This window comes from Panthera leo, chromosome E2 (assembly GCF_018350215.1).
Source record: "Panthera leo isolate Ple1 chromosome E2, P.leo_Ple1_pat1.1, whole genome shotgun sequence".
Taxonomy (NCBI): Eukaryota; Metazoa; Chordata; class Mammalia; order Carnivora; family Felidae; genus Panthera; species Panthera leo.
The window spans coordinates 42,060,552-42,072,171 of NC_056693.1; positions in this window are offsets into that span (position 1 = coordinate 42,060,552).

An 11,620-nucleotide genomic window follows, 5' to 3' on the forward strand; every position below is an offset into this window, starting at 1 on the left:
TGTTGATCTAAACATTATTTTGTTCATTCAACAAAAGTTACTGAAAGTTTTGGTGCAGAGGGCAAGACCAGAGATGGGCCTCTCAGGCCTGTAGGCCACAGGGCACACAAGGTTTGGGGTACCCGTAGCGTGGGTGACAGAGGCTGTCAACAGTGACCAGCCAAAGGGGCCATAGGAAAACAACAGACTGGAAAACAAAATGGACATTTTATTCACATTAAATTTTTTTTTTTTTTTTTGAGGTTGGGGAGAGAGAGTAGAGGAGGGGCAGAGGGAAGAGAGAGAGTCCCAAGCAGGCTCTGCACCGGTCGGAGCTCATGACCTGAACCAAATTCAAGAGTCAGGTGCTTAACCGACTGAGCCACCCAGGTGCTCCCACATTGATATTTACATTTTTAAAAAGCATCCAGGTAGTCGCTATGAGAAAAACAGGTTACTGGCCTCTCTTACTTTTACTTTGTAGCTTAGCACCGGTTCTCATTTGAGGTGTGCTCGGGAAGAGGACAACAGGGGTGGTATCATCCCCTCAGGGCTCAAGGCCTCTATCAGCCAGAGTCAGGCTCACATCTGGGCCAGTCAGCCCGGGCACAGGAGGAACTGGGAGCACTCAGGTTCCCTCAGAGATGACCAGCCAACCCTCTGGGACCTGCAGGGTCTCCCTCAATAAGGACCTGAGCATAAGCCCTGAGCTAGGCTCAGCTGGGCACCACAGCCACAGTTCCCACTCACAGGCCTCGGTCAGGGCCCCAGTCTCACTGGACAGACCGACCACGAGGCAGGAGAAGGGTTATCCTCCTGAGAGGAAAGCAAGGTCCCACACTGATGCATGAGGAGCTGGAAGAGATGGGGGGTGGGGAGTAATGGGGTGCCCCCCCCCCCAGCCTAGCCAGGAACAATGTGAGAGACAGGCTGAGAGGGTCAACTGGGCCGTGAGAGCCATGCTAGTGGCTCGGGCCTTTGTCCTAAGTGCCACAGGGAACCCCTGAAGTGGCAGGGCCCACCTCTACCAGGAGATCCCATACTTGGCTGCTGCTGAGAATGAAGCGAGGCTGGAAAGAGGCTGCTGCCTGGCAGTCAGGTGGGGAAGCAGGCGGAGCCCAAACTTGGACGGCCCAGATAGGGCCTCCACCATTCCAGTCATTACTCCCTCTGTAGCCCCCACAGCACCCCCTGCAGGCCAGGCAGGGTGAGGCAACCCTGCTGAAAGTGGGAGCAACTACAGGGAGTTACATTGTAAAGAAAAACTCAAAAATGCACCCTATCCTGCCATGTGACCCCAAATTCCTCTCCTAGGTATTGAGCCAGGAGGAATGGTGTATTAGAATTTTCATAGTAGCCAAAAGACAAAAAAGAGCCTACAGGTTCAAAAGGAGATAAACCCAACTGTGCTACGTTCATAAGATAGAAATCTACTCAGCAATAAAAAAGGATAGTAATACAACACGGTAATAATGATAAAAATAAAAGATTCATAATGACTCTCACATATTGAGTGAAAGAAGGCAGACTCAAAAGACATATCCTATGATTCATTTCTATGAAGCTCAAGGACAGGGAAAAATACAGCGGTTGCCTCAGGAGATGAAGTTTGGGGACTGATTATAAAGGGGCACGAGGAGGGGGAGCCTGGGTAGCTCAGTCAGTTAAGCATCCGACTTTGGCCCAGGTCATGATCTCGCAGTTGGTGGGTTCAAGCCCTGCATCTGGCTCTGTGCTGACAGCACAGAGCCTGCTTCAGATTCTGTGTCTCTCTCTCTGCCCCTCCTCTGCTCACACTCGAGCTCTCTCAAAATAAATAAACTTTAAAAAAAAGGGGGGGGGGGCATGAGGGCATGAGAAAGTTCTTTATTTTCATTAGGGAAGTGGTCACATAGGTATATACATGTGTCAAAACATTCAACTATATACATAACGCCTGTGTATTTCATAGTATGTAGATTTTATCTAAAAATGTAAGTGAAACATGACTGTGTTCAGAATCTAATGGAAAAGGGTAGACCTTGCTGAACTCCTTTGTGTGGCCATTCCTCTCAATCCCTGGAGGCGGCTCTCTGAAGCAGGCAGAGGTTTTCCATGTCCAGAAAGAGAAGGCGTGCAATGGGGTGGAGCGTGACTTGATGCAGCCACCTGTCATACTGAGGAGAACCTGGGACAGGGTTGTGGTCACCACAGACTTCAGGAAGATGCCTCTTTGGACCAAAACTACATCAGGTGAGTATCTTCCAGGAGTAAGGAATGACCTGGGGCATATCACCCATGGAAATGGCCAAAATGCAAATTCGGAAAAATCCTAACTACAGGGTAAAGATACCATGTCCTTAAAACAAGGGACTGTAAAGACGACAATAAGCTAACAACAGTTCTTGGGAGGCGGGAGGGAGTAGATTATGAGAAAGATTTTAAAATTTAACAGAAGGGTTGAATAATAGAACAGACAGGGGCATCTGGTTGTGCTGGGTGTGGAGGCTCCTTAAGATTCTCTCTCTCCCTTTCTCTGTGCCCCTCCCCAGCTGGTATACTCTCTCAAAAAAAAAAAAAAAAAAAAAAAGACTAGCAAAAGAAAACAATAGAGATTAGGGTACAGATAAATAAAACATAGAGTAGGAAAATAATAGAATCAAGAAATCAAAAAGTTGGTTCTTTGAAAATATCAACAAAAAAAAGATTAACAAATTTTAGGTAGTGATGAAGAAAAAAAGGGAGAGAACACATAACAAAAACCAGAATTGAAAGTGCAGACATTACTAATGATGATAGAAAAATAAAAACGAATACAAGATTATAACAATTGTATGCCAACAAACTAGATGAAATGGACAAACTAGAAACATACAAATTACCTAAAGTGATTCAAGAAGAAATAGAAAATCTCAACAGCTCTACAAAAGATCAAAATAGTAACCAAAAACCTCCCAATGAAGTCCAGTACCAGATAGTTTCACTGGTGAATCCTACCAAACATTTATTTATTTTTAATTTATACTTTTTAAAGTTTTTTTGAGAGAATATACAAGTGGGGGAGGGACAGAGAGAGAAGGAGAGAATCCCACTGATGGTGCAGAGCCTGATGCGGGGCTCAAACTCACGAACTGTGAGATCATGACCTGAGCCAAAGTCAGATGTTTAACTGACTTTGTTAAATGTTTCAGACTGAGCCACCCAGACACCCCTCTACCAAACACTTAAAGCAGAATGAATACCAACCCTTCGCAAACTCTTCCAAAAACCAGAAGACAAGGGAACACTTCCTAAGTCATTATATGGGGACAGAATTACCCCAATAACAAAGCTAGACGAAGACATCACAAGAAAACTATATACCAGCATTCATTGACTGTAGATGTAAAAATCCTCGACAAAATATTAGCAAACCAACTCTAACAACATATTAAAATTATTATATACTATGACCAAGTGGTATTTACCCCAGAATAGTACTGCAAAGTTTTTGAAAACTGAACTGCCACTGGAGTCACAGTCCAATGGTAGGTAGGATATTGTGGCCTGAATCTAACCAGTTGATTGCCTGCTTAAAAAAACAAACAACAACAACTAAAAACCAATGCTCTCTATAGAATTAAGTAAATCCAGAGTTCATAGCATAATATTCAAAATGTCCAAAATACAATAATTACTTGACATATTAAGAGACGGAAATATCTGGGGCACCTGGGTGGCTCAGCTGGTTAAGCATTCAACTCTTGATTTCAGCTCAGGTCATGATCTTGTGGTTCATGGTATCAAGCCCCATGTTGGGCTCTGTGCTGAATAGCACAGGATCTGCTTGGGATTCTCTCTCTCCCTTGCTCTCTGCCCCTCCCCCACTCATATGTGCTCTCACTCTCTCAAACATTTAAAAAAAATGTTAAAAGAAACAGAAAAATCTCAAAATTTCATGAGAAAAGACAATGAATAAACAACCCTAAATATAACAACAAATGTTAGATGATTAGACAGAAACTTTAAAGAGAATATTATAGCCATGCTCTAAGAATAAGTGAAATAATTGGAATGATAGAAAGTCTCAGTGGAGAAATATAAAATATTTTTAAAAATCAGATGGAAATTTTAGAACTGAATACAATAACCAAAATAAAAAATTTCACTGGATGTGCTTAATAACAGAATGGAAATGACAGAACAAGGAGTTCGTGAACTTGAAGACAAATCAAAAGAAATTATCCAGTCTCAGAAGACATGAATAGATACTTTTCCAAAGAAGACATCCAAATGGCCAACAGACATATGAAAAGATGCTCAACATCACTCATCCTCAGGGAAATACAAATCAAAACCACAATGAGATACCACCTCACACCTGTCAGAATGGCTAAAATTACAACTCATGAAACAACAGATGTTGGCAAGGATGTGGAGAAACAGGAACCCCTTTGCAAGGAATGCAAACTGGTGCAGCCACTCTGGAAAACAGTATGGTGGTTCCTCAAAAAATTAAAAATAGAACTGTTCTATGACCCAGCAATTGTACTACTAGGTATTTACCCAAAGGATACAAAAATGCTGATTCATAGGGGCACATGCACCCCAATGTTTACAGCAGCACTATCAACAACAGCCAAATTATGGAAAGAGCCCAAATGTCCATCAACTGATAAATGGATAAAGACGATGTGGTATATATATACAATGGAATACTACTCAGTGATCAAAAAGAATGAAATCTTGCCATTTGCAATGACATGGATGGAAGTAGAGTATACTATGCTAAGCAAAATAAGTCAGAGAAAGACAAATACATGATTTCATTCATGGGTGGAATTTAAGAAACAAAACAGATGAACACAGGGGAAGGGAAGGAAAATAAGATAAAAACAGAGAGAGAGGCAAACCATAACAGACTCTTAGATGCAGAGAACAGACTCTTAGATACAGAGAACAAACTCAGGGTTGCTAGAGGGAGATGGGTGGGGGGATAGGCTAAATGAGTGATGGGCATTAAGGAGGGCACTTGCAGGGATGAGCACTGGATGTTATATGTACGTGATGAATCACTGGTTCCTACTCCTGAAACCAACACTACACTGTATGTTAATTAACTTGAATTTAAATAAATTGTTTAAATATAAATAATTGTTTAAATAAAGTAAATTTAAAAAGAAAGTATCCAATTTCAACAAAAAAAGAGTAATAAGATTGAAGAAAAAAAAAAAGAAGAAGAAGAAGAAGAACAGAGACTCCAGAACTTTAGAGACAATACCAAAAGAATACTTGTATCACTGGATTCCCACAAAGTATGGGGTGAGAGTGTGGCACAAAAACTTCTTGAGGAAATGATGGCCGACAACTTCTTCAAATAAGCAAAAGACACAAATTTACAGATTCAAGAAATTCAGTAAATTTCTAACAGAAGAAGCAAAGAAATCATACTCGGGTACATCCTAATCAAATTTCTCAACACTGAAGATGAAGAAAAAACTATTGAGAGCACCTAGAGGAAAATGATGTAACAATTTGAATAACTGAGGATTTGCCATCAGAGACCATGGAGCCCAGAAAGAAGTAGCACAATTTTCAAGTGTTAAAGGAAAATAACCATCAAACTGGAATGCTTTATCCAGTGAAAATACCCTTCTTTCATCAATGAAGGCAAAAAAAAAAAAAAAAAAAAAAAAAAAAAAGACATTCTCAAAAAAAGGAAGACTGAAAGAACACATTCATTGCCAGTAGATCTGCTCTGAAAGAAGCGGCAAAGGAAGTTCTTTAGACAGTAGGGAAATTATACCGGAAGGAAACATGGAACTTAAAAGATAAAGAATGAGCAACAAAAATAGTAAATATCTTAAAAATTAAAAACAGAACTACCATATGATCCAGCAATCCCACTCCTGGATATATGTCCAAAGAAAACAAAATTATGTTGAAGAGATATCTGCACACCCCTGTTTATTACAGCATTATTTATACATGGAAACAATCTAAGAGTCCATCAATGGATAAATGGATAAAGAAAATATGGCATATACGTATATATATATATATATATATATATATATATATATACACATATATATCATATATATGTATATACACATACACACACAATGGAATATTATTCAGCCTTTAAAAAGAAGGAAAACCTACCATTTGTGGCAAGATAGAGGACATTATGCTAAGTGAAATAAATTAGAAAAAGACAAATACTGATCTCACTTATATGCAGAATTTAAAACAAGAAAAAAGAAAAAAATGAAACTCAGAAAATGAGATCAGATTTGTGGTCACCAAAGACAAGTGATGGAGGGAAAGAGAATTAGATGAAGGCAGTCAAAAGGTACAAACTTCCAGTTAAAGTATTAAAGATGTAATGTGCAACATAACTATAGTTAATATCGCTGTATGCCATATTTGAAAGTCGATAAGAGACTAAATCCTGAAAGTTCTCATCACAGGTTAAAAAACACTTTTGTCTTTTTTTGTATCTATATTTGATGATGGATGTTAACTAAACTTATTGTGTTAGTCACTTAACCATACACATACATCAACTGCTTACGCTGTGCACTTTAAACTTATATGTCAATTATTATTGTATGTATTATTGTATGTATATATATCAATATAAAACTGGTAAAAAAGAAATAGTAAATATCTGGACAAATAGAATATTCTTCTCAAGTTCTTTAAAATATGTTTGATGTTTGAAAGCAAAAATCTTCTTTTTTAAATGTCTTAATGTTTATTTATTTTTGAGAGAGAGACAGACAGACAGACAGAGTGTAAGCAGGGGAGGGGAAGAGAGAGAGGGAGACACAGAATCCAAAGCAGGCTCCAGGCTCTGAGCTGTCAGCACAGAGGCCAACACAGGGCTTGTACCCATGAACCGTGAGATCATGACATGAGCCAAAGTCGGATGCTTAACCAACTGGGCCACCCAAGAAACCCCACAAGCAAAAATCTTAACATCATCTGATGGGATTTCCAGTATAGGTACATGTAATACATGCGACAGCCACAACATAAAGAGGGGAGGTTAAAATGACATATATGATGTTCAAGTTTCTGCATTGCATTTGAAGTGGTAAAATATTAATTCTAAGCAGACTGTGAAAAGTTAAGCATGTATATATTAATCCCTATAGAAAACACTAAAAAACAGTACAAAGAGAGTAAAAAGCTCAATAGATGTAATAAGAGAAGACTAAAAAATATTTAATCCAAAAGAAGGCAGGAAAGAATGGACAAATAAAGAAGGAACAAACAAAACAAAATTGTGGACCTAAATCCAAATATAAATAATTACATTAAATATAGATGGTCTAAACATACCAATTAAAATAGATGGTCAGATAAATTTTTTTAAAGACTCAATCATATGCCATCTACAGGAAACTCTACTTTTTTTAAGTTCTTATTTATTTATTTTTGAGACAGGCAGGTAGGGGCAGAGAGAGGGAGTGAGAGAATCCCAAGCAGGCTCCAGGCTGTCAGTGCAGAGTCCGACATGGTGCTTGAACTCACAAACTGTGGGATCCTGACCTAAACTGAAATCAAGAATCAGACACTTAATCGACTGACCACCAGGTGCCCCAGGAAACTCATTTTAAATATAATGGTACAGGTAGATTAAAAATAAAAGAATGGAAATAGATACTGCATTTGAACACCAATCAAAAGAAAACTGTAATGGTTGTACTCACGTCATACAAAGCAAAAAGCAAAAAAACAAAATCACCAGGGATAAAAGACACACTACATAAGGATAAAATGATAAATCCACTTTATGAAAATACAACAATCCTAAATCTTCCTAATAACAGAGCCTCAAAACGCATAAAGCAAAAACTGAAAGAACTGAACAAAAAAATGGACAAATCTACACATATTGTTGAGGATGTCAACTTTTCTCTCCCAGTAATTGATAGAACAAGTACAGAGGAAACCAGCAAGGATACAGAAAAACTAAATACCACAAATCAACTGGATCTAAATGACATTTATAGATCACTTCACTCAATAATACATTCTTTTCAAGTGTACAGCAAGCATTCACCAAGATGGCCCATATCCTGAATTATAAGACAAATCTCCATAAACTTAAAAGAATTAAAATCATACAGAGTATATTCTCTGGCATAATGGAATTAATGGAAACTAAACTGGAAATCAATAACAGAAAGAGGACTAGAAAATCTCCAAATGTTTAAAAATTGAACAATATACCACCAAATAATCTGCAGTTCAAAGATAACATCTTGGGAAAAATTAGAAAATATTTTGAAGTGAACAAAAATGAAAATACAACATATCAAAGTTGGTAACATAAAACAAAAGTAGTAGAGAGACAGTTTTAGCATTAAATGGTTCTATGAGAAAAGCAGAGACAAGATATACAAATGCCAACAAAAAGAAAGTAGGTGTGGTGAAATTAATATTAAATGAAATAGAATCAAAAGCTAACAGCATTCACTAGGGAAAACAGAGATATCAAAATGATAGTTAATAAATAAATGCCAGGTACTATTCTAAGATATTTTTATGTATTATCTCATTTAATCCTTACAATAATCATATGACTGGGGTGCCTGGATGGTTCAGTCGGTTCAATGTCCCAGCTCTTGATTTAGGCTCAGGTCATGATCCCAGGGCTGTGGGATCCAGCTCTGCGTCAGGCTCCGTGCTGAGCATGGAGTCTGCCTCAGATTCTTTCTCTGCCCCTCTGCCCTGTTCACACACACACATTCCTGCTCTCTGTCTAAATAAATAAATAAATATATATAAAAATAAATCTAAATTGTATACATAAATTATAATACATAAATTAATAATTTATAAATTTTAAATTTATAATAGATAAATTTATATATATATAAACATTTTTTAATAGTAATCATACGACTTAAGTAATGTCACTGTCACCATTTTGTGAATGGAGAAACTGAGGACAGAGAAGAAAGTCGTACAACCGGGATTTAAACACTTGGCTTATGCTCTTAATTGCTATCCTACTGAACAAAACATATGTTAACTCCTGTTCATCCAACATGATAACTTAAAAACAAAAACAAGAAAACATTAGAAATCCAAAGAAAAGTAATACATGGAAAACTTTAGTGAGGAGCTTTAATATATCTGTTTCAGTAAATCAATACATCAAGCAAAAGAAGGGTAAGTATACAGAGAGTTTCAATTACATAATTAAAAAGATACATAGTAGATACATAGGTAAGTTTTGTACCCAACTAGGAGAGACTATTCAATCTTTTTAAACACACATGGAACATTTACCAAACTTGACTATCAGGACACAAAATCTCAACAAATTCCAAAAAAGGAGAACATATAGACCTATTCTCTAAATAAAATAAATAATAAAATTAGAAATTCACCAGAAAAGTCTAACATTTCTCTAACTAAAAACTTTAAAATACCCTTTTAAATTATTCTTGGATTAAAGAGGACATTAAAATGGAAACTACAAGCTAATTAGAAGTGAATAAAAATTAGAGCAATATTTTGGGGATGTGTCCTAAGTGGTCCTCAAAGAAAGATTTATAGCTTTAAATGCCTTCATTAGGAAAAAAGAAAGACCTAAATAAAGCGCAACACAACATACAAGAAATAAAATACAATGAAATAAAAACTAGCGGTCAATTCTATTTATGAAAACAAAGGCAAAAATCCCAAATAAAATACTAGCAAAATGAATCCAGAGGTTTATCAAAAGAGCAAAACACTATGGGTATTAAAGGTACATCCCACAAATGTAAGGATGGTGAGTCAGGAAAACTGCTATTGGAGCACCCGGGGGGCTCAGGCGGTTAAGCGTCCCACTCTTGATTTTGGCTCAGGTCATGATCTCAGAGTCACGAGATCAAGCGCACCGTCAGGCTCTGTGCTAGGCACGGAGCCTGCTGGAGATTTCCCTCCCTCTCCTTTTGCCCCTCCCCACTAACACCCCTCCCCACCACCCCCCCTCCCCCCTCCTGCACACCCACACAGGGCCTGTTCGAGTGCTCTCATCTCTCTCAAAAAATGAAAATTAAAAAAAAAATTAAGAAAAAAGAAAAAACTGCTATTGTCAGTCATCATATTCCTAGATTAAAGGAAAAAAACACCAGGTTCTAGAAGGAAAAATCTGTATGGCAAAAGTGCCAAGTAAAAGGCAAATGACAAACCAGGAAAAACTATTCATAACTCACATTTCAGAAAAAGGAAATCTCCTTTCATAATCTCCTGAATATAGGCGTTCTTATGCATCAATTTTTTTAAACAGACAATAGAAAAACATACAAAGGATGTGAAAAGCAGTTCTCGGAAGAGCAAAAGCAACTGGCTGTTACATATGCAAAAACAAAACAAAAAAAAAACCCTTGATCCACTCATAACTAGAGAAATGCAAATCAACAGTGCCCAGGGGGTTTTGTTTCTAAATACCATTCTCCAATAAAAGAACCTGAGTTTCCTGGAGGAACCCTGACTCTAGGGCTGAAATGGGGAGAATACAATATGACCCTGAAGCACCTTCTAGGGTCAGAAAATAAGCAAATGAGGGAAAAAAGATGAGGGATGGGTACACAGGAGCCCACCTGAAGGAGCTAATAAAGGCCAACGATGAAACAATTTAACCAACAAAATTAAGCATGACAGTGTTTAATTATAACCCAAAGACTAAAATAAATCAGAAAAACAGAATATATTCCTTACACAGGAATGTAAAAGGAATAGAGAGAGCCACCCTCCTTCATTCCAGAGCAGACACTTCCTGCTGCCATCCTATGTGATAGGTTCTGCGCTGGGCTATATGACTGGATCCCATGGATCCACAGCCCATGGTGGGAGGGACAGTGGTCACAGGCATCCAGTCACCTCAAGCAGGGGCACCCCTTGGGTTCTACTTGCCCTCTCCCTGGACTCTCTCAGCCACCCGGGTGAGTCACCACATTTTGTGTGAGTATGAGTTCCCTTTCAGTAAAGTGAGAGGTGAATTACATGACATAAAATGCAACCATTTTAAGTGCATTTGATATGCTTTGACAAGTGTATGTTCCTGTGTAGTCACCACCCTAGTCAAAATAAAAAACACTTCCAGCACTCCAGAAAGCTTCCCCCTGCCCCTACTGATGTGACTTCCGTCACGACAGCTTAGTTTCACCTGTTCTAGAAATTCATAAAAATGTAGTCCTGCAATATGTCCCTTTTGAGCCTGGCTTCCTTCATTCAACATAGTATCTGCAAAATGCATCTATATTGTTGCATTTGTCAATGCTTTCTTCCTTCTGGGGCGCCTGGGCGGCTCAGTCACTTTAGAGTCTCTTACTAGTTTTAGCATAGGTCATGATCTGGAGGCTTCGTGGGTTTGAACAGTGCATTAGGCTCCTGGCTGGCAGCTGACTCCTCGTGGGCAGCACTGAGCCTGCTTGAGATTCTTGCTCTCTCCCTCCCTCTCTGCCCCTCTGCTGTCTCTGTCTCTCTCCAAATAAATTAATATTTTTAAAACATGATTTATTCTTTTTTCTCGCTGAGAAGGATTCCAGTGTATGCATACCCCCCAGTTTATTCTCTCTGCTATAATGAACCACCAGACGGTGTGCAGTTTGAGCTACGAAAAAGACAGCTGCTGTGAACATTCACGTCCAAGCCTTTGCACTGACGTTGGGTA